At 36.0% G+C, this 22978-nt stretch overlaps 1 long non-coding RNA gene across 2 annotated transcripts; it reads left to right on the forward strand.

Moving 5' to 3' along the window:
* Positions 1 to 1970: 1970 nt before the first annotated feature.
* On the forward strand, positions 1971 to 17163 carry LOC136844988 (uncharacterized). Of its 2 annotated transcripts, XR_010855028.1 has the most exons (4): positions 1971 to 2115; positions 5499 to 5674; positions 6781 to 6917; positions 15353 to 17163. It is a non-coding gene; the product is annotated as an uncharacterized lncRNA (long non-coding RNA). The 2 variants fall into 2 exon arrangements; XR_010855027.1 differs by lacking the exon at positions 15353 to 17163 and having other exon boundaries at positions 6781 to 11713.
* Positions 17164 to 22978: the final 5815 nt, after the last annotated feature.

Raw genomic sequence — 22978 nt, forward strand, 5'->3', positions numbered from 1 at the left:
TCCTAGCAAATGGGTAAATGGGTACACTGGGGCTACTTCTCCACTCTTTTGACATGTGCTCATGGACCTTTTGCATTTAACCCAACAGAATGTTTGTCACTTCATCAACTTGTGTCTTCTACCTCTGTTGAGATCCCCTTGAGGTAAATCACTTCCCAGTTAAGACTCATCAGTGCCATTTTTACCTCCATGCATTGTTGGTGTTATTTCATTCTTAGAACACAACCCTTGGAGTTTTGTCAATCAGCATTCATTCAAATTATACGAAATATGTGTTCCTTCTATTCCTTATCTTATCTCCGTCACCAGCTTGAGCAGAATGAAATCCCAAGTGATAGTAATAGCCTCTGGCTATTCTGTGTATCTTTCATCTTGTTTGTTTCTATTTATTTACATCCATAGTGTAATGCACATGCAATTGCTCTTGTTATGATTTCCTCCCCATTTTCATACTTACCTGATTTTTTTTCTCTTCTCTCCTTCTCTCGGGTTCCTTATTGCCTGTAAATCTTCGTAAATTGTATACAAGAACAATGCTCAGTGACCTGTAGTATCCTGTTTTCTTATGTAAACGCTGATCAAGAGGAGAAGCAGCACCACTGGCAGGATTACCAATAATACAAGTTACTTTTAATTCAGTCTTGTTTAAAAGTTACACATGGAATAAACAAAGCAGATTATCAGAAGCAACATTTCAAAGCCTCGATGATAGGGGAATATAAAGAAGTATAGCTAGAAACAAAACACAATAACTTTTTGCAACAGTTTTAACCATTAGAACATTGTCTACCCTCCAAGATAAGTCTGGAGTAACATTAACATCTATAATAAATTAAATAAACTTGAATTTCGTTTTTGTCAACAAGATATCAGAACTGGACTAGAAAACAATGTTATGGTCCTATATAGAATAGTTCCCCAGGATATTTTCATTGTAAGTTTGAATTTCATGTCTGTCAGTATAGCTATAATATTGTAGTTTATTCTTTTAACTTTGCTATTTGTCGTATACCAACATTATAAATAAGGGCTGAACATGAGTTTTGACTAAAATTTCTGTCGAAATACATTAATGTGGAGATTTTTCATTTTCGTTTTGCGCGCCACTGACAGTATTGCAAATGCTGCTATTTTTCTGGCTATATAACCGTGAGTAATGTTTGTATTGGCAAATATTAGCTATTTTCCGGGAAAACCTTCATTTAGCTCAGAAATCAGTCTTTTTTTTTTTTTTTGTTTAAATTGCGATCTTTAACTGAACAATGTTATCATAGGTATTTTAGTAAAGACTTGACATAGAGTAATGAATTAACTGAATAAGTAAGTAAAAGGCTTCTAGGTTATCAAGACATTTGTTGTATTCCTTATCTTCAGTGCTAACCAGTTTTATGCAGGGCCATGGAGTTGAGAAAAGTAACATAAAATATATCCATTCCATTGATTGATGGAAATATTCTGTCCAGTGGGATGAAGACAATATCCTTGCACGATTATGTGCACTTTGACAATTCAAAATAAATTATATGGGAGAAAAACATTCATAAATAGAGAACTCTTATATCTCTTGATAGAATAGGTTCGATATTATTTTAAGAACCTTATTTTTTTATAGGTTAAGGCTCTAGACTATTTCTGATCAATTATTTGTTTGCTAATTTTAAAAGTCGTGAATTTTAACGAAGTCCTTCGTTATACGTTTTCTGTAATTGTAATGGCCATGAATGAAAATGGAAATATTTCTAGAATTATGACATTTAGTAATCATTCGATATTCTGCAAAGAGTCGTTGTATCTTCGGGTAATTATCATTTGAATTTTTATATGCAAAGCAGATATGCATTACAATGATGAAAGAATGATAGCCTATAAATTAACAAACATTTGTTGCTAAATTTATATAATGTTGTTAGAAGACATTCATAGGTGTCTCCGTGGGCAAGTTATTTAACCAGGAGGTATCTATTCCACACTATCCACAGTCCTTGTTTGTCCAGGTTAGTTGTTGGTCTGGTTGCAAAGGTGAATAACGAACCTTTTGGCCTTTGCTGCAGCTAATCTTGATGGACCTGGTAAAGTGAGGTAGAAGGCAATGGAGTCTTTGTGTTGATTGTTATGGTAAATATTGTGTTTTGTGAATATTGTAAATGTATTTTTGGTGCTATAGAAATTGGGAATGGAAATTAAAGGTATACTTTTCAGAACACAGGAGGTGCCTGTTAGTTAGCCAACGCTTTTCATAGTAGGTTACCCTATTCCTTGTGTCGTTCCTTTTAATTAACATAGGCTATAATTTGTTAAGTTATCCCAGGTAACACAAGTTGTATTATTTTCTTCACAAGTGACAGTAATGTAGATCAGTGGTGTCTGATCATTCAGCAAACTCAAGTGTGCAGGCTTTAGCCAAGCTTACTTCAAAGCAGCCGGCAGATTCATCTAGGCTACTCCAAAGGCACTTAGGCCTTGCATATTGGTAAAGAATAGTTAACTTTGATAATAAATTCTTTTATTTTATTGTTTAGGTGCATAGCAAAGGCTGCTAAACAACATTGATGCATTTATTTTAAAGCAAAAATATCAAAATATTGCATTTAAAGTTAAGCAGACGTAGGCTAGGCTCAAAGCAGGCTAATCATACTTGGCCATTTTTGAGATCAAGGCCATAAGAGATGCGGTAGCCAGCTACAACATAGGTAAGCAACAGACTTGGAATATGCTATTGATAATTTAAATGTCCATCCTTTATCCAGTGGAATATGAACATGTATAGGCCTGAACATTAGTGAACTTCCTTTTAGGTGGAAATGTAATTATTTTGTAATTTAGGAGAAAACATTTACTTTGAATTGTAGAAATGCTTTTATGCTGTGTTGAGAGGACACATGCTTCAAATGATGGTAGTGGTTCATTCAAATGCATCGCTGGAAGTGTGATGGAGCGCGGCGGACTTTACGAGTCATCACCTAATTTCTTACGCTATGGGAAAATTGGATGTGTGATAATTAAATGAAAATGTATGTTAGATTTCATTTGGAATCAACTATTTTGATTTGTGATAGTGCGAGCTGGAAATGACCAATGAAAGTGGGTAAGAAGGTGGTTATTTACCAATAGGCTGGTAAGCTGAGCAAACCCTGACCCCACCCCCACCATTGGTTGGCTGAGGAAGGCTTTGCTGTGCAGTGACTGACAAAACTGAAACTAATCTTTTATTAAACATGCGTGGAAAAAAAGTTTAGCATGAGTTTTGAACATGAAAAGTGAACAACAAAGGTGTGAAGGACATAAGTGTTTGGCTTTATATAGGCTACTAGGTGGTAGTGTAACCAGTTTTGTTGTCCTGTGAGAAATGTGCTGTCTGGTCACCTTCACAGTGGAGAGGTTGGCAGAAGTGGATGAAGGCCTAATGATGATTGATGGTTACTTCAAATACTGCTGAATATTTTGGGTTCCTTCCTCCTGGAGTGTCCCATCTCCCCTACCATCTGTTTGTTCCCTTAAGGGAGGTCACACTCTTGTTCTCTGACAGTGCCAACTTGGGTGTGAGTGCCAAGCTTTCCCAGGTGGGACTGTGGCACATTTGTGGTTCATTTAACGTGTTGCTGTTGTACAAACCACAGGTTATCATGACTGTATGCATGTGATTTTGTTTACTCTCATTGTGTTCCTTGTTCTTTCAGAGCTTGAGATGGATGCATGTGCAATTCCTCAATCGTATGCATAATAATAATAATAATAATAATAATAATAATAATAATAATAATAATTGATGATTAATAAATAATAATGATTAATAATGATTCATGATTAAGAAATAATAATGATTAATAAATAATTATTAATGATTAATAAATAATAATGATTAATACTGATTAATGATTAATTAATGATAACTATAATAATAATAATAATAATAATAATAATAATGATAATAATAATAGCCTGGATTGTCCAGAGCACCCAGTACATGCCTGCATGATCCTCAGGTTGTGTTTAAACAGAGGATTTATGCATAATATTGCAGAGTATCTTGGTGAGCCAAGTGTACATGATCATGCAAGCACTGTGTGTTCTGGTTCATCCAAGATTTCTGATGTGTGCATACGCATTAGTGCACATGAGTTTGTTCCTGTTCTTTTCCAGTTTAGTTTCACCTGGAATGTGGACCACAATTTTGATCGGTTTGAAATCAACCTTGGCACAAGGTTTGGAGTGGATCTGCCAGGTCTGATAGTCATGGTCCTGAGAACACTTTTAACTAAGGCAGACTGGTGTTTGAGCCTCTCTTTTGGGAGAGGTTCCAATTATACTTTGGGGAATCTGTTAGGGTCATTCCTCTTCAGAGCCCCTTTGTTTAGGGCCAGGATGTTTTTTCAAGGAATTGTTGAACTCGTTTGTGAGCTTAATAATCTTGATAGCAATCACTGCTCTTTGTTACTTTTTTGCACATTTAAAGGTGTCTTTTTAATGGAAGGTCAAAAATATTCTAGACCCATTTACCATAAGATATTTGAGTTGGTCTTAGATTAAATTTGTTCACCACTTTAAAAAAAAATTGAATTACTGAGTAAAAGCTAATCTGGAGTCATTTGAGTTTTTGATGGGGGGGAGGTTAAAGGTGGTTTGGCAAGCAAAGCGAGCCTAATCACCTGGCGGTTTTTTGATTTTGAGCTATTTTATGTGCTTTTTGAAGCGCATAAAATAGAAAGATATAACCTAATGTGATGACACATTTGAATTTCAGTAGGAATAATGGAAAACCAGCTGCTGTTACTTCTTGAGGCTTCAAATTTGTTGCATCATTTAAAAGGCTGGGGGGATCTTGAGTCTTGGGGAGCAGTTTAAATGACACCCCTGTAATCTAGTAGGATAAATACAAAGACAGTATAATTGAACAATTTAATTTTTGTTCTAAATTATACAGTATGCTACCTGTTGGGTGATACCCAATTTAGTTATTGTTTTTACCTAGTTATATTTCAGGATACAGTATTCAAAACAGTATTGTATAAACATATCTTTGGACAGTTGAAGCTTGTTATTGAATGTTCTTTGTGGATTGATTAAACACATCAGGATTATCAGGTATGAATTATTTTAATGGCATCAGTGATTTTAATGGCATTTACAGGAAACTTAGTCATGTATCAGTGGGTTGGTGATATAGATAGTTATTCTGATGTTTTGTAGGGAGGATTATAATACAATTGTAACAAGGTGGGTTTGTCAAGAAAAGATTAATTTGCACACTGTGTGGAGTTATGTACTTCAAAAATACTAATTTTGAGCAGTAGTTGATTGTATGCATTATCAGAGAAAAGGAAAGTTTTAATGGTATACTGTATTTGGTTTAGATTGGAAGTCTCGTTGAAATTTGATGTTGTTAAAGTATTTTTATGTTTTTGTAGATAAAGCCTATTTGTATGTCTGCTCATAGAATGATCTCACATTTCTAAGTGTGTTTTTAAATAGTTAGTAATTGAACATCTCTTTTATTCCAGAATATGTTGGGGCAGTTGAAATGAAGTCCAGAATGTAGAGTTCATGAAGACAAGCTCCACTTGCCCAGCAAAATTGGCAAAATACATCTAGAATGGTGGATATTCTGGAGCTCCTGCCCATTGCAATAGGACTGAAGGCTTTGTGTTGCATTCATTAGTCAATGCTGATTTATATGGTAATAGCAGAACTGTAGCCATGAAGGGAACTTGTATTTATTTTAGTGTGATGTATAATACTCTTAACCCATGTAACTTAAGTAAGTTACTTTAATGGTAAATGTAAGTTGACCGTTGAATTGGCCATACCATATTAAGAGGGGATGCGTTTGCTTGAAATCAGAATAATAGATTATTAACCTTCAGAAAAGCATTAATGTATCAGAACTGAGCATTGTATGGAATTTGGTGCAAGTCTCGTGTTCTAAACCATGAATATCAGTTGGCCTTCTGGGAGGTTTAAGGGTCCAGAAATGTGAAGATGAAAATCTATAAACCCTTGTATCATGCACTGTACTGCAGCTCTGTACTGTATACCTTTAACAAAAGTTAAGCCATCACTAAATTGGTGTCCCTCAAGGGCAGCTGAACATTTGTTATATATCGGCTGTCATAAAGTAATCCTTTTCCACCCCTTTTTTTACATTTTATTTATTGGCTATTGTAAAGTCATCATTTTCCACTACCCTTTATTTTATATTCTTCAAGTTTTTTGCCTTTGCCTAATTTTTACTGTTTGCAATACACCATATAGTCTTATTGCTTTATTTTTGATGTTAGTGGGATCATGAGAGACTGAATCCTTGTTAAATATAAGTTTAGCAGCCATATCATTTTAATTCAAGCAGAATTTCGTCATGTTTGTGATGGGTATTTAATTACTCAATATTTTCTAGTTAGGCTAGTCAGTTTCTTGATATTGAGCATTGCATGTGAGACAGAGTACCGTTATGCCCATCAAAGTTAGTTCTTGGAAAAAAACAAATGCATATTTTTATATTATATGGCAATTCTAGACCTCAAAAACTTACTTATAGCTATATTTGATCATATTTGAGAAGGGGAACTCGAATGGGAATTTGGTCTTATATAAGAACTTAAACTTTTGCTTTTGTGTAGATGTGCTTCAGTACTAGCAGGTTTGGTCATTGAAGTTTTTAACGGTAATTTAGTAGTTTCAGGTAGGCAAAAGGTGTCACTTTCATCCTGGAGATCAGTTAATTTGTTTTCATTTGTCCATATTAAGGTTACTTAATTTGCTAATTGAACTTTCCTTTCATTCTAGAGTATACCGAATATTGATTTCACAAAGCTGCTGCTGTCCAGCAAATTGTTTGTATAAAGTCATCCATTGGTTGTGGATATTTGGGAGGTACTGCCAATTTCAAGAGGAGCCAAGCAGATTTTGCATCTATAGCATAGGTAATTTTTCATGGGAACAGCAAAGCTGTATTACATAAAAGGCATATGTGTAAGTATTTGTTATAATTGACATGACATGCTAGTTTAAAGATATTTTCAGTTCCCCCTCTTTATTACAATATATTGTAGTGCAGTAATTTACATATTTAATTATCAGTTCAAGAGTTTTAACTTTTAGATTGGCAAAGTTTGTTCCTGTGGGTTTACAAACTCAATACTTTTCATGTGTGGAGTATCCTGTAGTGCACATGGCCTTTTTATTTGAGGTAAATTTTGTTGTGGTTGTAATAAGTACCACTACATTTAAGTTTTTCATTAAAGCCAATTGGTTTCTTTGTTGTTTATAATGTTTACTCATACAAGCCATGTTCTGGCGTTTGCTGTATCTCCTGATGCCCTGCCAGAAGCCTAGGTTGCAACAGGCTGTTCTTTGTTTATACTACTGTATCTAAATTATTCTTGCATAACAGTTGGTTAGGCTAATTCATGCCTAACAGTAACTTGCATGGCCTTATTTTATTTAAACTTGTGAATGCAATGTTTTGAGCTGAGGCTGTTTTTATTTGTGCACTTATCCCCATCTGTTCTGGAAATATATATAAGCTCTGTGCTCCAGTTTTGGTTAGCATGGTTTAATTTGATAGTGTTATTTATGTTTAGATCTGTTTATTATTTACATTCTATGTGTCCATGTTTCTCCTTGTTTCATGTTTTGACCTGGATTGGTGATCCCAGCTGAGCTTTGACCCTTCATGTTTTAATCTCCACACTTTTAGTTCCATGCTAGCAATCGCTTGGAGATTGGGGTGAGAGAGATGGACCCAGGCATTATCACATTGTGTTTTTGTCGGCCTTGCTATATGTTTGATGCCGCCATCTGTTTGGCTGCTTTGACATGAATGTGGATCAACTTTGCCAAATTTGCTTATTAGAGCTGCTTTGTTGTTGAGTTAGCAAACCATACAACATTGTGACACTTATGAATTCTCTAAGGGTGCAAGATCTTTTTGGGCTACATCCAATCCATGTTATAAAGGCCACCAAGAAAATTGAGGACCCAAGCATTTCATGTTGCAAAGTTCCTCAAGCCAGTTTCCCTCACATCCCATGTTTGAAGGTAATGGTGTTCATGGCTGAAGTGAGCCAACTCTTGCATCTACTAAAGATAATGTGGGACAGTGGTCCATGGATTCCATCTTGGTGTAAGATAAGTCTTATCTGACTGGAGCTGACAGACACTCACTTCTTCTTCAGAGAGGACTAGAGAGTTTTTGCTCCCTGAAGATATAGTCTCTCTAATCATGTGGGGGCTACAGAGTACTCATTAGGGTTGTCAACCCCTCAACCTAAGCTGCCAGTGTTGGCTTTCTTATGGTAGTTGTTTTACCACCTGCGTGAATCCTGTAGTCTCTTTGCTAACATCTTCCTGTAGTGTTCTTGACCCTCCTAAGATTTCTTGACTTTTCAAATTGTCACTGAAGGGGAAGGTTGAGAACCATATACTGTACTGTACATAGTACAGACTTTCTCACCCTCTTTGACTGGGATAATTGGTGGTAAAAAAATTCGTTAAAAGTTATCACAGTAGGTTTTTGTTAAAATGCTGTTTGTTTGAGGATTATTTTTGTTTCCTTGTTTTCATCATACATGCTTTGAAGGACTGATTGTTAAACTTTCCTCACCATTATTATAAACATTAATTGTAATAACACATTGGTCTCCCTCATAAAATTACCCAAACATACCAGTGTTTAATGCAAATCTTCAGACTGTAGAACTTGTACTAACTTCGACTTACAAACATTTTGACAGCTTGCAGCTTTAGGGACAGTGTAACAGTGGTTAATATTCTTAGAATGGGAGGATCAGCTAGGTTGGCCATGCAGAATGATTTGACTGTCTGTAGCAATTTCTGAAGAGTGTTCATTTCCTTGTAGATATCCAGAATGGGAATGCAAAATTTACTTTCATTAAACATATCGTCAGCATAGAAGATCCCTTAAAAGCTGCTTGAAAAATTTATACCATTGGTCATTGATGGTGAGAATTGTAGATTCTACTTATTTTATTCCTTAAAGAAATACTGCACCTTCACTTTCTTTTTTTTTTTGACAGTGTAAGGCTGTATGTTTAGGTCAAGTGACATCCCCTCAGGCTTCACATGATTATTGGCCCTAGTAGTTATTTAGGCTTATAAGCTGGGCATTAAGTTGGTGAAGTATCTGAATAACCAGATGGTAGTGCCCTTGAGCATCCAAGCTTCAGAACCATCTTCACTAGGGTCAAGTTGAATCCACTTCTATCAAAGGCAGCCTGTTAATTGGGCAAGGAAGTAGATACAGGTACTTAACATCTTTAGCATGACCTACTTTGGACAGGATTCAGAGGTTTCGTGTCCCACACCAGTTTCTCACTAATCCAGTTCCTCGAGCAAAGTAGTCATTGGATCAGTAACCACCTATTTCATCACCAAAGAAATTAGCTCCTCTTTTTTGCATCCATCTGTCATTCCACCTCCAGTCAGTTGCCTGTTGGACAGTATCCAGGCATTGACAGGACACTTGGGAGGTCTCAAAAATTTCAAGCGATGGCAAGATGCAGCCAGTCCTCAAGTGAGGTGCTGCAGTGCCAATTGCTCTCAAGCAGTTATTATTTTCAGAGATGTACGTTGAAAGACGGCTGGGGCACCCATTCACAGCATTAGATCGAATTTACCTACAGTACTTTTGTTAGTGATCAGCAGAGGTATTGGAAAGCCATAACTTGTTAGGGTTGAAGTCAGACATCCTGGACCCTAAGGCAGGAATGGTAGTGAAGTGTAAGACAATTTACCACATTGGTATATCATTGTAATGGAGGCAGAAGGTCACCCCCCCCCAATGCATCAGTTGGCAAAGATCTAACTTCAGGGACAAGAGCAGTGACAATCCCGAGGTTTGTCTCAGGGATGCACAATGTACTATATTAGTAGACCCCCAGTCAGAGTAGGTAAGTTTTACCATAAGAGTGGTTCTACACCTTGAGGAGTGCTGGATGTATGTGATTATTTGGGACTTGTTTGTTGCTAACATGAACAATCATTTTTCAAGTTGCTGTCCAGCATCTTGTGCCCAGCAGCATGGAAGATGTCTCTTTATAGTGTTCTGAGACTTGGGACAACCTGGAGGCTTATACCTTTCTCTTACATTAGGCCAGCATTGGAGAGGTTGCAGCCAGCCAACAACGCAACCACAGCAAGCCTGGTTTCCCACCTGGGACTTATTCCATCAAAACTGCAGCTGCCCAGTTACACATGTAGAGGGTATGAAGCTCTGCCCATCCTCCATGGTAGGATGATCAGCTGAAGCTGCAGTAGTAATTACTATTCCAGGAGACTCTGAAAGCAACTTTTCCCAAGGTAGCAAGCTTTCTACCTAATTTGAGGCTGTTTTTATTGTTTGCATGGTTAAATTTAATTTCTTAAAAGCATTATTTCCTTTTTGCTGAGGAAAATAGATTGTAATTGCATAGTCATCCACCTTTTAAGTTTGAAGCATCCAAACTAAAGGTCAAGGGTCAGGAGGCCAGGGATATAGCAGTTTCAGCTTATTTTAAAAGTAAAATCTTGTGCAAATGCCATTCTTATCATGGTAACTTGTAAGTCCCCTTTTATATATTCTAGATTTTACTTCCTAACTCAAATTTCCTATCAAGTTGGTCCTGTGGTGGGAGCAGGGCAAATTTTGTCTAGATCTGAAGGAAGGGAAGCTGTATTCATTCTTGTAAAGCATACCTTGACCTCAAGTTATGGGTATTGTGGGTATCCACTACTACTAAAAAAATATTACACTTACCAACCATTAGCCAGCTGGGTTCATTAGGCCATTGCTGATGGAACTTGAGGTGTCCTGTGCACTCTATCTGACCTAGCTGTTTTTGCTTGCAACACTAGGCAGGCTGCTGCTGTAGTGTCATTTTCTAGCATTACATTTATTACTAAATTTGCTACAACTACAATGTGGAGTTTGCCTGGCACATTTGTGGGATCTTCTGATTACAAATATTTAAGTGAGGAGCAAGTTCATTTCTGCTCTCTTGCTGACATCTCCTGAATCTTGTGTGTATCAGTTTTATTTTCTATTCCTTCATGTTTGTTGATTTATCACATTTTCCTATAACTTGTTAATCTGCAGACTGATTTCCCTTTAGAGCCTCCTTGAGTTTATAGCCAGTTGGCTATCCATAAGGGTTTTCACCTGAAGATTTAAAGAAAGGTGGGGTGGACTTACAAAGTAACTGCTCAGGCCAATGTAAGGCAATGAGTTTCTACTGCAATTTTTCCAGTTAAGGGGCAGCTAGTTAGGACTACGGAGAACAATTTTTTTCATCTTTTAGAGATGCTAGGGATCTGGATGAATATTCATAATGAAACTTCTGGGATGTCTGGAGCAAAGACTGCTGACCTCACAGATTACAATAATCAGTGGGGGTGTATTTGAAAAATTACATATGACATCTCTTGAATTTTAATTTGAGCATGTCCACCTGTTGCATATCTATGTATTTGGAAAGGAGCTATTACTATTACTTGGTGTTCCTTGCATGTTTAAAAACCTTTAAAATATTGGGCTTTTATGTTTTAATCTTAGCACGGATTAAAAGTGTTGGCTACAATACTCTTATGTTTGCACAAGTGTATGTAGATTTCTTTTCTCAGGCAGAGCTGGGATCTCTATCTGTGCTGTGTACTTAATGTGGGCCTATCACTCATTTGTGTTTTATGGAATAAATTGTGTTCCTAGTCATTGATCTAGAAATTCTTGTTTTTATGACATCACTACAGTTTCAGTTTATTGTGTATGTCCTATTGCTGAGTTATGCCGTTAGATTTAAAGCTTAGGTGAAAGTTTGGGAGTCAGAAAAAGGCTGTATGTCAGGAAACATCGCAAGTGCTATGTTTGCCAAGTTCATGGCTTACCTTGTGACATTGGTGTTAGTGATACAGAGTTCATGGCTTACCTTGTGACATTGGTGTTAATGATACTGAAAAATATCTACTGTATTTACTCCATTTTAGATTATTCAAATATAAAGCTAATATATAGTCTTGCTTACAGTTTCATTCCCAATTTAATATAAAGTGGTTGCGTTAGAGTGTTATTGTTTGTATTGTGTGGAAGAGGGAGTTTCTTTGCTGGAATAAAATTAGCTAAGGGAACATTGTAAAATTTATTGATGGCTTTGATATTTTAAGTTGAACAAGTTTTTTGCGCCTTGTATAGTCATAGGCAGAAGCAGTTTGCAACATTGAACCAATTAGTTTCATCATTTGCATTGTTTTTTTTTTTTTCCCATTCAAAATGTAAAGTGTACTGTTTACAGAGAAAATTTTCAAGTCTTCAGTCATTGTTCCTTACTGAATTTTATCAATATTTTATTGAGCGAATACCAATATATTAGTTTCTATAATTATTACTTATATAATTTTCTATGAATAAGAACTATAGAACATGTTTAGTAATAGTTTATTTTTCTTTCTTTTTTGTACAAAGTTAAATTTTAACATTTTTTTGAAAATTCCCATCTGTGTCGTCATTCTTGAAGGTGCTCTGCGTTAACACCCCCTCATTTTCAGCTGAAAGAAAATAGTGAATTTACGAGTGAATAATTTGCAGGATATCAGCTAAATCTAATGATATAAGGCATAGTGTTTATATTAAAATTGCTGAAACATTCTTTCATGCAAAATCAAATGGCTTTGGATGGAAAATTTTGCTGGAGAGAAGAAAAATAATTGACACAGACAAGCAGTTTACCAATGGGGGTTTATTTTAGGACTAGAGGTGAAGATTTTAGGAACTGCAAAGTGTGTGTGAAAACAAGACTATACTATAAACTCAGAACACCCTTCACCACCACACAAAATGAAGAAACTTCCCTTGAAGACATATGAACAGGGGCACAGAAGCCAGTGAGTCTATAAGCAAAATAGTCTCCTTTCAATCCTGGCTTCTATCTTAATTTTCTTGAGGGCACTGAGGACTTATGATTCCTCCAGCATCCTGAAGCCTTTGGTACATGGAAGAGATTACAGCAGAGATCAATTAACAGCAGTACTTCTTCAATGACACTTCACCAACAAGGAGACCACCTCATTCAAGCAAGACCTGAATCTACTTAAAGATAAAGGAGAACCAAAGATGGCTGCACCAGTTCACAATATCTCATGGAGAGTACCATTAGCTAAAAATGTTGATCCTTCAAAAATTCCTGTTTATTATTGCAACAAGCTTAAAATTTCATTTATAAAACAAAGATCAAACAGCACGACACTAGCCTAATGGTAGGGATAGCTTTGGCAATAGCCTCCATGGTAAATAATGAGCTGTTGGGCTTGAGATAAACAATTCTGAATCTTGTAAAACTTACTTCGGACGCTTGTGTGATGATGAAAAGTGGTGGTTCTACAACTCTTCAGCCATAAATTTCAACACTGATTAAATATTTTAGTGTAAAGTAATAAAGGTCTTGCTCATAAAATGAAGATGTCTACTGTGCATATTTCAAATATTTCATCATGGTCTTCCACAAGTAACACAATCCTTCAAGAATTCTAACAAAGACATGCCATTTTAACAGCATGCAAATTTTCCCCAAGTCTCTCTTCCGAGTCTCCCACCAGCAACATAATTTTAAGTTAAATCTCAGCCCACTACCAGATCGAGGGATTCAGCTACCCACTTGTTACTGGTAGAGCCAATTGATAGTGAGGATCTCAGAAGCTGCCCACTTGTTACTCATGCAGAGACCAATACAGAGTTGAGGGTGGTGATGAACGGAAGGCGAGGTCTGACAGCAGATACAAATTTGTTTCTGCTAACAGCAGTCAGGTCTACCATCTTACCTGTTGAGGAAAATTAAGGACCAAAAGCTGCATTTGTGACTCAAGCAGAAGTTTCCATGTTTTTGACAAACAGCAAGTTACAGGAGATGGCAGTGAAAACGAAGGAGAAACTGGAACTGAGACAAAGTACATCATCTTTCTAACCAATAATAGATATAACTGCCCATAAAAAGAACTGAAGATGGGTAGAACAGCAACAACCTAGAAGAACTGATGGAGATTGATGAGAAAAAGAGTACAGACCCAACTGTTTGCATGTATCACCAATGTTAAAAGGATGAAAATTAATTACAAAAATAACACAACCTCAAACTTTTGGAAGAGCGACACCAGTTGGACCAGAGGTCCTAATAAGTTTGTGTGGGTTATAGAGTTGTGAAAAATTTTAAACAACCACTGTTTCAACCCATAAACTTCTGGAAAAAGACATTTGGCCCTGGAAAAACTAGTTTACGTCAAACAATGATATTCTTAGCAGGAAGTTGGATGTGATGACATGGAACAGGAAAGGATAAAACTTGCTGTATTAATCTGCCAAGTAAGAAGAAAGTTATTACCTAAATACCACCCTAGCGCTGTCAGTACCCCTGAGCAGCCTTCCCAAGCAAAACACTTTTTTTTTTTTTTTTTCATCACAGATGGTATACCTAAAGCAGATGGTCCATGTGTGGCCCTGCAGTTGGTTCATGATGTCCACAATCACACCACTATACTAGGATGACTCAATGTCAAAACATTTCCTGACAACTAATGGAACAGGCAGGAATCTGCCCCCTGTCAAAACATTTCCTAACATTGCCCAACATCGCTGACATTACAAACCAGCTAGAAGGTGCCCAAGTATTCACAAAGATTGACCTGCTGCATGGGTACCACCAAGTCCCAGTACCAAAGGAAGACACAGAAAAAACAGCTATCTTAACCCCCTTCGGGACATACACCTTCAACTACAACTGCTTTGTCCTTTGAAATGTTGGTGCAACCTTCCAACACCTCACAGATGAGTTTTCTGGGAGAACTGCCCTGCTGCATTATTAATGTCAATGATATCCCGATTGATGTTCAGCCCAACTATAAACAACACAAGGGAGGTAAGGCAAGTCTGGAGAAGCTTGGAAACAATGGGCTAGTAGTGCAGGAAGATGAATGTGAATGGGCAAAAAGTACAATAGAATTTCTTGGCCATCCAATAATCCCCAAGGGAGTCTAACCCCTCCCTACGAAGGTCCAAGCTATCACTGATTTCCCAAAACCAAACACCATCAAAGCGATCCAGAATCTGCAGGCATGATCAACTATTAACGCCAATTCATACCCAACCTAGCTGAAATCATGTCCCCTTTATATGAATGCTTAAAAAGAAAACCAAAATCTTAACCATCTGACAAACATGAGACAGCTTTTCAATTACCCAAAAAAGCCCTGAGTTCTGCAGCAACACTAATGTTTCCTCTATAACCCCATTTCCTCTATCCCAGGTCCCTAACCCTGACAACCGTTTTCTTTATCCCATAGGTCCCTAGCTCTGACAACTGTTTCCTCTATCCCACAGGTCCCTAACCCTGACAACTGATGCAAGTAACACAGCGATGGGCGTGATACTCAAGCAGGATACAGATGAAAGTTGTCAGCTGTTAGCACTCTTTAGAAAAAAGCTATCTCCAGCGGGACAGAAATACTTCACGTTCGACAGAGTTGCTGGCAGTCCACTGCACTATACATGCTCGAGGGACAGCAGTTCGTGGCGCAAAAGAACCAACCCTTGGTCCAAGCCTTCACCAAAAATGGAGACTGTTGGTCAGCATGACAGCAGTGTCACCTATCTGCGATATCCGAGTTCTCCTGTACCTGAAGGGGGGTTCCAACAACATTGCAGACACTTTCCAGAAATACCATCAATGCAATCTAGATAGTGATATCATGTCCTGATGTCGCAGCAACCCAGAAGGATGACCTGGACCTGCAGCGACTTTAGCAGGAAAGTCCTGCCCTTACATGGAGGGATTTCACCATAGATGACAGAGAGACGGCCATCACCTGCGAAACGAGTAACGGATGCCGTTGGTTTTAAGGAGGAAGGCTTTCAGTCTCACCCATGACCTGTCACACCCGTCCAGCCGTTCCAATGCCTGTATCCTGTTGAAACTATATATCTGGTGGGCCATGAAGTTGGACATCAAGAAATGTTTCCCCTGCCAAACATCCAAGGTCATGAGGCATGCAGAGTCAGGGATAGGACAATTCAATAAAACTGAACGACACCTTGCCCACATTCACATCAACATTGTGGGACCCCTATCCCCTCCGAGGGGTACAGGTACCTCAATTGTGATCCAATCATCGACTGGAATACCAGATGGCCTGACATTACCTGTACCTCTTAAACAGCATTGTTGTGCAAGGGTTTTACTAAACTGGGTCAGTCGGCACTGAGTCCCTCAGTACATCAATAGGGGGACTAACTCCCTTGCCACCAGCCTCGGGACAAAAATAAAACACATGGCAGCATACAACCCAGAAGCAAATGGTATGACAGAGTGGTTCCACCACTCCCTGGAAGCAGCACTCACCGCCAGATGTCCAAAAGGGAGGTGGAGAAACAAGTTACTGTGGATTTTATTAGGACCGTAGAGCAGTGCCCACACAGTATTTTAACATGTCGCCAGCAGAAGCACTCTACAGACAGTCACTAGCAATACCAGAAGTTTTCCAAAACCCACCAACGCCAGCCACTCCCTCTGATGACTGTAAAGCATTAAGACAAATCATGCCAGAAAAAAGAACATAAGACGCAGCCAGAAAAGCATATGCCCCAAAGAACTGGGCCTAACAAAATAGTATGCGTTTATCAGAAGTGACGCACACCAGTGCCCCCTCCCCCGTCTACTCTGGACCTCACCGAATCCTGCACTGCAGAGACAGAAGATTGTCCATCTCCAAGAGTTTCTGTTGGGGAGGGGGGGGGTTGAGTAATGTAGAGTCCTGCTTGGGCCCTCTGTCTGGGCATCCGCCATCCAAAACAACTAACTTGACCTAAAGTAGAACATTGAGTTTCCCTAGAAAACACCAATCAAAGATGGAAGGCTGAAGCAGTGATTTTCATGTACAGTATTTGCAGGAACTACAGTATCTCGCATGTAAAACCAAAACCATATGTAAATGTTGAACACTTCAATCTTTCAAACCATATGTAATGGAGAACTTTCCTTATTTTGTACAAAGAATTGTTAACTGTTCTCCAGGTGTGAAAAACACACCTGACCGTAAAATTATGCCCGTCTCACTTTTGTTAGATGCTACCTTTCCGTTTGCGGAGGTTCACGTCGTCAGAAATTTGTGACATTAAATCAGAAAGTACCCAGACACTGCCTCTTACTCACCTCATCCCCATAACTGGAAAGGAGCACAAAGACTTGTTATTGCTTTGGCAAGGATGGGGGGTCAATCACAGTATTCCTGCACTTATTGGAGGGTAAAGTTGGTAAATAACTGGATACTGCTGCTTCTACTGGGTGTTTGCCCCCCATTATGATACTTGGAACTAGAACAATGACTGCTCATGATTGCCTGTCATGCACAAGTGTACTGATCATGATTGCCTGTCATGCACAAGTGTACTGCTCATGATTGCCTGTCATGCACAAGTGTTTGAGATTCTGCTTGCCTACCCAATGAACAAGCACAGTTTCCTAACATAAAATGAAAACTCCACTATCCCTGAAATACAGCTTGCTAACCCAATGAGCAAGCACACTTTCCGAACATAAAATTAAAAACCCACTATCCCTGAAATACAATGGCCAAGGGGGTTCAAAAATTTCTAAGGACTGGAAAAAAATCCATACTGGGAATTGATGGCTTGAGGTAAATTTTCAAGCAATGGTAGAAGGAAAACAATGATTAAGGGGCTTTGTAAAAAAAAAAAAATATCCTACTACATTCAGTCAAGTTAATTTTCCTGTTCAAAATGGAAGTTGAAAACCAGCTATTGGTATAAAGCTTTGTAACCTAGTTGGTGATTAACAATGAAAAAAACTGACAAAAGGTGCAGGCATAAACAGTTCACCACAACTGACAAAGGTGGAGGCTTAAACAGTTCGAAACAACTGACAAAAGATGCAGGCATAAACAGTTCACCACAACTGATAAAAGGTGCAGGCATAAACAGTTCACCGCAACTGACAAAGGTGGAGGCTTAAACAGTTCGAACAACTGACAAAAGATGCAGGGGCATAAACAGTTCACCACAACTGATAAAAGGTGCAGGCTTAAACAGTTCACCACAACGGACAAAGATGGGCCTAAACAGTTCACCACAAATGATAAAAGGTGCGGGCTTAAACAGTTCACCACAACTGACAAAAGATGCAGGCTTACACAGTTCACCAAAACTGGTAACAGGTGCAGGCTTAAACAGTTCACCACAACTGACAAAAGGTGCAGGCTTAAACAGTTCACCACAACTGACAAAAGGTGCAGGCTTAAACAGTTCACCACAACTGACAAAGGTGCAGGCCAAACAGTTCACCACAACTGACAAAAGGTGCAGGCTTAAACAGTTTCACCACAACAGATAAAAGGTGCATTTTTTAAACATTTCACCACAACTGACAAAAGGTGTAATAGCTTCCAAACAGTTCACCACAACTGATAAAAGGTGCAAACAGCAAAAATGTTCACCACAACTGACAAAAGATGCAGGCTAAACAGTTCACCACAACTGATAAAAGAATGAAGCGGGCTTAAAAGAAAAAATTCACCACAACTGACAAAAGAAACATGGCTTACAGTAGTTCATTACACAACTGCTTGTAAAAGGTGCAGGCTTAAACAGTTCACCACAACTGACAAAAGGTGCAGGAAGAAAAAGTTTCACCACAACTGACAAAAGGTGCAGGCTTAAACAGTTCACCACAACTGACAAAAGATTCCAGGCTTACACAGTTCACCATGCCAACTGGTGACAGGTGCAGGCATAAAAAAACAGTTCACCACAACTGAAAAAGGTGCAGGCTTATTAACAGAAAACCACAACTGACAAATTTGGTGCAGGCTTAAACAGTTCACCACAACTGACAAAAGGTGCAGGCTTTAAACAGTTCACCACAACTGAAACAAATACCTTAGGCTCAACCAGTTATTTACACTTCATGCAAAACATTTTTGAAAATTTTAATAACCAAAATCCTGATATATGCTTAACCAAACTTACATTTCACCTAAAGTGCAAACAGCATGAAATGTACAGAGGAATTTGTGACTTTACAAAAAAGTACGTGATCTGTTAAATGTTAACCATTACATAAATAAAAAGAATGAAGCAAATAAGAATGATCTTCAGTTAAAGAAAAATTAGCCAACAAAGCAAACTCAACAAGCAAAAGCAAACATGCTAAAACAACTGCTCTTTCTAGTTACTTCCATTGGCAAAATTGCTTAAAATTATATAAAATCTTTTATCATGATAAATGTTTAATAACCTATTAATATCACACTCCTGATACATTACTGAATATAAAAGTTATACCCAATAATATAGCAAGATTGTACAATAAATTTATGACATATTATCCCGTAAATTACTAACCAAGGAAAAATATTTGTAAATATTTTCCTTCAAAATAAAAATAACCTATGCCAAATAATGAATAATATGACATTCCAGTATATATCATTATCAGACATAAAAAAACTAATTACCTGGGCCTTGGTTTCACAAAGTATATAAAATTTCTTCAGCTGCTTATTAATGAAAACTCATGCTGGTGGTAGGTAAGTATCTGTATACTTATTCTTTTGCTGGTTGCACAAAAACATGTACACAATATCCCTATATAGTCCTTTGGATTAATGATTTGGCATTCAATATATATATACAGTTTCTGAAATGAAGATGAATTTTTCAGATCTAGAAAAAGGAATCATGATTGTCAAGACTAATGACATCGTGAGACATTATACTTGTATGATAATGGAGTAGTGAATGCCACTAATTAGTGATAAATCATTTTAGGCAGGAACAATTTTCCCATAAATTTTACTCAACTTGCCAAAACATCTTAGTATAATAAATTAAATATGGAGCAATTTGTTTCAGTAAATACAAAACTAAAGTTTGTACATATCTTAAAATGTTCCAAAGGTCTAAATGACATGATAAATCTAGACAGACATTAACATGAATCTACATAATTTTACCAAATATCGTTATTGCTATATCATTTAGTTAAAGATCATTCTTTACATATAATTATCAATCCCTCAACTTCACCCATTTAACAACCTAGGGAAATAAATGTCTTAATAGTTAGATGGTCTATAAACAAAATTCACTTTAAAAAAATTATATATTACATATATATATATTATATATATATATATATATATATATATATATATATATATATATATATATATATATATATATATATATATATACACATATATATTACATATATACATATATTATATACATATATATTACATATGTATATATATATATACATATATACATACATATATATATATACCTGTATACATATATATATATATATATACATGTGTGTATGTATGTATAAGTATATATACAATGGTCAAGGAGGTTAAAAAAATCTTAGCTACTGATTAAGTCTTGCCATATATTATAGGACTGAAAAAATCCATACACTATAATTGATAGCTTGAGTTAATTCTCATATACAATGGTATAAGTACAACAATGATTAATAGGGCTTTGTAAAAAAAAATATCCTACTACATTCAGTCAAGTTAATTTTCCTGTTGAAAATGGAAGTTGGTAAAAAGACTAGCTATTAGTATAAATTTTTAACCTACTATAACTTGGTGATTAACAATGAAAACTGACAAAATGGGTGCAGGCTTTAAACAGTTATACAACTGAAAAAAAGATGCAGGCTTAAACAGTTCATACACAACTGACAGAAGGTGCAGGCTTAAACAGTTCATATAACTGACAAAAGGTGGGTTTAAACAGTTCATACAACTGATAAAAGTGCAGGCTTAAACAGTTCACCACAAATGACAAAAGGTACATATATAAACAGTTCACCACAACTGATAAAAGGTGCAGGTTTAAACAGTTATACCATATATAAAAATCTATTAGGCTCAACCAGTTATTTACACTTCATGCAAAACATTTTGAAAGTTTTAATAACCAAAATCCTTGCAATGCCTTAACCCAAACTTACATTTCACCTAAAGTGCAAACAGCATGAAATGTACAGATGAACCTGTGACTTACAAAGTACGTGATCTGTTACATTAACCATTACATAAATAAAAAGATATGAAGCAAAATAAGAATGATCTTCAGAAGAAAATTAATATAACAAAGCAACCACAAGCAAAAGCAAACATGCTAAAAACAACTGCTCTTTCAGTACTTCCATTGGCACTGCTGCTTGTAAAAAATCTTTTATCGCTGATAAATGTTTAACTAACATATTAATATCACATATATACATTACAGAAGAAAAAGTTATACCCAATAATATAGCAAGATTGTGTACAATAAATTTGATAATTATCCACATAAATTAATAACCAGGAAGAATATTTGTAAAACAATATTTTAACTTCTGAAAAATAAATAAAATAACCTATGCCACATAATGAATAACTGACTGACAGTGCTTCATTATCGGACATAAAAAACTAATTACCTGGGCCTTGAGTTTCCACAAAGTATGAGACTTCCTTCAGCTGCTTATTAACGAAAACTCATGCTGATGGTAGGTAATTGGTATTTGATATGCTACTTATTCTTTTGCTGGTTGCATAAAAACATGTACACCCCCAATATCCCTGTAGTCCTCTGGATTAACGTGATTTGTGCATTCAATGCACAGTTTCCCAAATGAAGATGAATTTTTCAGATCATGAAAAAGGCTTCTTCTTTGATTTAAGACTAATGACATCGTGAGACATTATACTTGTATGATAATGGAGTAGTGAATGCCACTAATAACAGTGATAAATCATTTTAGGCAGGAACAATTTTCCATAAATTTTACTCAGGCTTGTCAAAACATCTTGGTGCTAAGTAGCTATTAAAATATGAGCAATTTGTTTTAATAAATACAAACTAAACATTGGTCGGACGCCATTGACACCTTAATATCTTTAAAAGATTCCCAAGAAACGCTAAATGACATGATAAATCAAACGGGAACTGAACAAAAACATGAATGGTCAATCTAATAATTTTACCAGAAAGGTCTTTATTGCTGGTCATTTATGTTTTTGTAAAGATCATTCTTCCAATAATTATCAATCCTCAACTTCCACCATTTAACAAGTGCCAGGGAAATAAATGTCTTACTAGTTAGATGGGCCTTATAAAACAAAATTGGTATTACAGGAAAAAATTATATATATATATATATATATATATATATATATATATAAAATATATATATATATATTATATATATATATATATATATATAATATATATATATATATATATATATATATATATATATGTATATATATATATATATGTATATATATATATATATATATATATATATGTATATATATATATATGTATATGTATATGTATATGTATATGTATATATATATATATATATATATATATATATATATATATATATATATATATATATATATATATGTTATGCTCATTATTGAAAAAATTGCCCGATTATTGAAAATCGTATATATATAGAAATGTATATTATTGAGAATGTGCAATGCAATTTATTATTATATAAAATGAGCAATTTTTCTTGCCTATATATTACAAAATACATATATGGGGTTTCAAAATATATGCAATACCATATTGCCGAATATTGATAAATCGACTACTATACCATCTGTAATTAATGACACTATTTTTAACTTTTAATGTTTTATCCTATTCTAATCATTTGTTAATGGCAGTTTGGCCATTTTATAATATATGTTTTAGTAGCCTAATTCTATGTACTATCACCAACAATTGTTATCAACTTGTAAATAGGAATGAAGGTGTGAAGTGAAACATAATGTACTCATGATAATTCTATACAAATACGTAGATTAGTAACGGAATTCTTTTCATTCTTTACAACAGTTCTATATACTATATATATAATATATATATGGCTTCAGCGATGGAAGTAAAAGAAAATTTCGTATATAAGGTTAT

This window comes from Macrobrachium rosenbergii, chromosome 13 (assembly GCF_040412425.1).
Source record: "Macrobrachium rosenbergii isolate ZJJX-2024 chromosome 13, ASM4041242v1, whole genome shotgun sequence".
Taxonomy (NCBI): Eukaryota; Metazoa; Arthropoda; class Malacostraca; order Decapoda; family Palaemonidae; genus Macrobrachium; species Macrobrachium rosenbergii.